At 40.6% G+C, this 6,219-nt stretch overlaps 1 pseudogene; it reads left to right on the top strand.

Annotated features, from left to right (window-relative positions):
- Positions 1 to 765: 765 nt before the first annotated feature.
- Positions 766 to 1,711, top strand: LOC147424168 (tubulin alpha-2 chain pseudogene; annotated as a pseudogene).
- Positions 1,712 to 6,219: the final 4,508 nt, after the last annotated feature.

Raw genomic sequence — 6,219 nt, 5'->3', positions numbered from 1 at the left:
TTTTGATCTTAGAAGATCCATTGTATTGTCTGACAGAATCTATCTCTTTGAAGGAGATTTTGGTGGTGAACTTTGTGTATCTTTCTGGACTTTAGCTTTCACTGATTTTGACTTTTCTATCACTTGTTCTAGTAGCTTGAGGCTTTGAATCATCTTCAGATAGTCTTTGACTTCAGTCTTACCATCCATAGAGGTTTGTACAAGGTCATGAATCTGCTAATAATCATTGCCATTTGCATCTAGATATGCATATGTGAGCTTGGTCACATGTAATTGTTTGAACACTATTGGATTTGTCAGCTTTTGGCTATGACTTGTGGAGGTCAGCTAAAACTTCTGTCCTTGATGATCTTCTGTATGAGCCCGGACCGCACATGACCGCATTAATCACATTCGGAGTGTCCGGCATGTCTTCGTGTACCTTCGTGTGGGAATGCACTCTTAGAAGGAGGGGATCTCAAGAGGCATAATCAGGAAGGGCTACGAGGATATGAAAGGGTGCTCATTATTTCTACATAAGGAAGGGTTTCCTTTGTACGCTGTGTCGGGCTTCTCATAATCTAAGGCTATGGAATCTGATGTATTCTTATTCTCTCTCTCATTCTCTCTCTCTCTCAAATGCTGTGCGGTGCTCCTCTCTCTTGCATTTCTGTGAGCACAATCTCGTAATAGGCAGCCATGCCTATTACACTTGGCGACCGCGGGATTCTTTCTCGCAACCTACTATGAGGGCGATGAAGTCGATGAGCGCTGTGACTGGGAAAAATGGCGACCCAGATCTGCTGTGGAGGCAAAGGTGGTTGTCAACACAATTTTCGTCAACACAATTTTGCAGACTCCCCTTTGCTGATGAAGGAAGTGCGAGAGAGAGTGCGCAAGAGAGAGTGCATCTCCATCCACATCGGCTAGGCCGGCATTCAGATGGGCAATGCCTGTTGGGAGTTATACTTCTTGGAGCATGGAACTCAGCCTGATGGGCAAATGCCAGTGACAAGACAATGGGAGGAGGAGATGATGCTTTCAACACCTTCTTTAGCAAGGCAGGCACTAGGAAGCTGCACGTGCCACGTGCCGTCTTTCTGGACTTGGAGCCCACCGTCATCGACGACGTGAGGACAGGCGCTTACCGCCACCTTTTCCATCCTGAGCAGCTCATCAGCGGCAAGGAGGACGCCGCCAGCAACTTTGCTCTGGGCCACTATACCATTGGCAAGGAAATCATGGACCTTTGCCTGGACCGCATCCGAAAGCTGGCCGACAACTGCACCGGGTTGCAGGGATTCCTGGCCTTCCACGCAGTAGGATGCGGAACCGGCTCTGGCCTTGGCTCTCTCCTGCTTCTAGAGTGCCTGTCTCGGTGGACTACGGTAAGAAATCCAAGCTTGGCTTCACCGTCTACCTTTCCCCACAGGTCTCCAATGCTGTGGTGGAGCCCTTCAATAGCGTCTAATTGTCCACCCACTCCCTGCTCGAGCACATTGACGTGGCAGTCATGCTCGACAACGAGGCCGTCTATGACATTTGCAGGTGGAGTCAAAGTGCGGTGTCTAGAAGAAATGCGGTGCCAAATGGAGAGGTCAATTTTGCGGTGTTTTTCACGATTTCGGACCTAGATGCGCCTTGCGGGGGTTTCTTGCCATGCAGACTGCAGTGCCGCACGCCAGTGTACGCAAGTTTCAGAAACTCAAGAAACGTCATCATAGCAAGTTAGCAGCCGGATGCGGGGTCTGATCTGGTGTTCAACACTCAAATGAGCTGTGCTGTGCGGTGTTCCAAGGTCAGATCTTTTTTGCATCCAGATTGCAGAAATACTCCAAGTGCGAGCAACAATGAAGCGGCGGGGAAATTGTTGTGCTTGCTCTTCATTGGGCAAGAAGTTTAATTGTACCAAGATTGGTGATGTCCAAGAGACGAAGGTTGATGCGGCATAGGGACATATCGACGAAGAGCGAATGGAGCGCCTATGACCGGGCATCAAATTCATGAAGGGACAGTCAAAAGTGTTGCGGTTGCCAATGTACTGCGGAAAAGACATGATTTCCTTTTTTTTTGTTGTTCATGATGTTGGAAATGTACTTCTTGCACTTGAGGTTCTCTGCCTTGGCTATGCCTAAAAAGTTCTGTAAAAAAAAATTGCACTTGACTTCTAATCAAGGGTCACTGGTGGGTTCGCACAATCCACCATGCGTGCCAAGTGTATGAGCTCGGACCGCACATGATCGCATTAATCACATTCGGAGTGTCCGGCATGTCGTCGTGTACCTTCGTGTGGGAATGCACTCTTAGAAGGAGGGGATCTTAAGAGGCATAATCAGGAAGGGCTACGAGGATATGAAAGGGTGCTCATTATTTCTACATAAGGAAGGGTTTCCTTTGTATGCTGTATCGGGCTTCTCATAATCTAAGGCTATGGAATCTGATGTATTCTTATTCTCTCTCTCTCTCTCAAATGTTGTGCGGTGCTCCTCTCTCTTGCATTTCTATGAGCACAATCTCGTAATAGGCAGCCATGCCTATTACATCTTCATAGATGCATTTATCTGTAGACTCTGATGGAATCTAGGTCAATTGGAAACTTCCAACAACCATATGATCTTTCAATGGTTTTTGCTTTGAAGGGGTCTATTGGCTAGAAGTTCTAGGGTTTCTAGCTGCTATTGTGGTTCCTGGTACAAGAGCTGATTTTAATGAATTTACAGCTCCCCCCTTCCTAAGGTGATCACTATAGCTCGCTTTATTATGAGAGTTCAAAACAGTTTGGCTCTGGTTTAGTCTCACCTTTTGGGATTGTGAAGGCACACTTTGGGTAGCATTGTTGATGTTTGGCATCTATAAACCTTCTGCATAGTTTTCTATGTATCTCTGTGAAACATGACAATTTTTTTCCCAAGTCAAGCTATAGATAGCATCATCTTTGCCCTGATATTGTCTATCCCATGGGTCTCCTATGATATGAGATTCTGTGGTTTTGAGACCCAAGGAATCATAGATCGTAGACTCTCGTCTGTATCTACGACTATTTTGGTCAAAGTATATGCTCGTTTGGTCACAACGTCGAAGCTTGATTTCTGATGGAGGAGAGTTTGGCTCTGAACAAATGTCTGGGTTCACTCGAGCAATATCCTTCAACTCTAGAGAGGATGGGCTATAATAGTTTCTATCCTCTGAAATGAACTACCCTTTCTGATCTACCATCTATGAGCTGGGATGTGGGCCGTTCAAACACTGGTTGATCCTTTTTGTACAATTGCCCTTTTTGGTCTACATAGTGTGTATATGAATTATGGGTGCCATACAATGGTAACAACATTCTAATTGATTTGTCCCTTAGGCTCATGAATGATTGCACACTTGTGGCAGTGGATGAAGGATTGTTTGTAAACCTAACAATCTTTTCAACATTCGGTAATATCTGGACACCTTGACCAAATTCACGCAGGAATTTTTTGTCCAAAGAATCAATTTTAAGCTTTTCAGGTGCCTGTGCATCTTTATGCTGATTTTGAACTTGTAGTGCTTTTTCTAATGCTTTTAATAGTAATGCAGAATCATCTGATTGCATTAAAAGTGACGAACTGGATGCACTTACATCGAGATTTGCATTTCCAATTTGCTATGTGCCCTGCTTAGCAGTTTGATGTGTCCATGTTGTCTGGATTTCTTGGACAATCTTCAGAAGAATATCCACCTTAGCAATATGCCATGACTGGGGGTATTTCAATTGGCTCTGTCATGTCAAGCTCTTGCAGAGGAGCTTCTGTTTCTGTGCTTGCCAAGTTGTCGGCATCTTTTTTCAGAACACTAAGCATCAAGCTGTAGACTACTTCATCTTGACCTTTGGACCGTCTTTGGCTTGGTTCTCCAATTAGATTAGCTTCAATTGGCTGATCTGTTGGATCTTCCATTTTTGGTTCTTGACTACAGATTTGACCACTGTAACCCATGTATAATGACCCTGATTGCATATGCACCAATTGTTGTTTTGCTGGCTTGTGCAGATTTTTGGATAAACACTTGGGTTGAATTTTTGAACTTCTATCTGTACTTCATCATTGAGTTTGCAATACCTGGCTCCACTGAAGTCTATGAACATTTTAGAGTTCTCTGATTCTGGCTTCACTCCGATCAATAGGATCTTGGCTCCTGTGCTTCTTTTGCCACTCAGAAGATATCTATGGTCTTTTGAATTTGCATATAAGACTTTATCTCGATTTTAGCCATATAGTTATAGAAGCTACTCTTTTGCACTTGTGCAGATGTTGCCGCTACTACTATCTTGCTCTGCTGTAGTTGAATTCTCGGCTTGAGTTGAGTCCATGTCGATTCGTTCTGTAAAAACTGTCTCCTAGCAAATTTTGATGTTGCTTAATAGAATTTCTCATTCCTGGCGTGACAAAACTGCTTGTCAAAGCAATTTTGGCAATTGACTGCTCTTCAGACTCACAAGAGTTGATTAACTCTAGCTCGAAAGTGTCAGAATTGATTGTAGTTTTTGAAATGATGAAAATTTGGGCTTTGAGTAGCCTAATCTGCAATCCATTGTGATTTGTGTCCGTGTTCGTCCAACAAGAAGCTCAGTTTGTAGTGCAATTACTTGCACTAGCCAATTTCTCGTGTGCACGATCACTTCTAGCTTCTTAACTGAATTGTGGAAACACCTTTCAGAACTAGGCTAGAATTGTGATGATCTCGGCTCGAATGATTACCAACTGCTTGTTGATGATTCCCCTGTTTCTAGGTCCAAATTCAAAACTCTCACGAGTTTTACAAATCGTACTTGCTAAATTTCACCCAGAATCTAGTATTTTTAGTCCCAAGTTGCAATTTTCACGTGTGAAATTACCCTAATGGCTTGATTTTACTGAAAATCCGTTTTGAACTGCGCTTTTATGTGCTCGATTCTATTTGGACGGGTTTTTGATCGTTTGGTTTAAACTTCTTGATTTTTGCTTCTTTTTGATAAATTTTCACATTTCAGGACCGGCTCACTACTCGCTTCGCTCGGTTTTTCACGTTTTTCAGTTGTTTCTGGCTTTCTCTAATCATCTCATTTGATTTTTGACTTTCTTGCTTGCAATGTGAAAATTTGGCGGCTTTTTCTTTTTTTTGCCCCCTTTTTTTCGACTCCTCTCTCCTTATTTTAATTTTTTTGGTGAAATTTTGAATTTTCTTAAATTTTTGGTATTTTTTTCTAACTTTTTGGTCTATTTGTGTGATTGTTTTTGGTTGTTTAATTGACTTTTTCTTTTTTAAGGTTTCTGTGAAATTTTTGTTTGTTTTTTGACTAATATACAAATAAATGAAATGAAAGTGAGAGAAAAAAAAGAAAATGAAATTGAATTGAAATAAAATAAAATTTAAATGGAATGAAAATAAAATGAAATGGAATTTAAAAGTAAATTGAAAAGAAACAAAATGAAATGAATACAATAAAAACAAGTGAAAGGGTCACGATAGCTTTCTAAAACAATGAGAGAGTGATAATATCATTAGGTTGAGTTTAACTAGAATTATATAAGGTGAGACAGTGTTCAAGAATGTCTCTTTTATTAAGCGATCGAGTGTCCTCCTCGCAAAGAAGCAAACCAAAAATACTGACAATTTTTTTGAAATTTGTAAGACTTCTGAACTAAGTTTTGACATCATTGCACCAGTTTTTCTTCTCTTTACCATGGTTTTTTCATTAACACACACACACACACATATATGTGTGTGTGTGTGTGTGTATAAATAGATAAATTAATAAATAAATTTATATATATACTAAAAGAATAATTCATTAGTATATATTATATATTTACTTATTTATATATATATTGTGTGTGTGTGTGTGTATATATATGTGTGTCTGTGTTTGTATGTATGTATGTATATGTATATATATAACTTATTAGAATTATGCAAGGTGAAGCTTCACTTTATCATTCTAAAAGAATAGAGTGCACGAGAAGTCAAGCCATGTGAGGAAGTAAAACGAAAGGTAAAATAAAAATATCCATTTAATATTTTAAAACCGAAAAAACATTTAAGGTAAGTCTCAATCATCACTGAAAACATTGAAAGTATGCTTAACCCAACACTTCTCTAAGGCTTCTTTTAGAAAGCCAAAAAGTCAATGACACAAAAAAGTAAAAAGACAAAAGGCTCCACAGAGTTGAGAGTTGAGCGAGGAAAGAGAGAAAGAAGACAAGGAAAAGAGAGAGGTCCTCCTTTGTTTTT

Source organism: Adiantum capillus-veneris, chromosome 26 (assembly GCF_014529385.1).
Source record: "Adiantum capillus-veneris isolate H3 chromosome 26, ASM1452938v2, whole genome shotgun sequence".
Taxonomy (NCBI): domain Eukaryota; kingdom Viridiplantae; phylum Streptophyta; class Polypodiopsida; order Polypodiales; family Pteridaceae; genus Adiantum; species Adiantum capillus-veneris.
The sequence above is the reverse complement of the archived record's forward strand: the minus strand, read 5'-3'. Positions and strand labels throughout refer to the sequence as shown.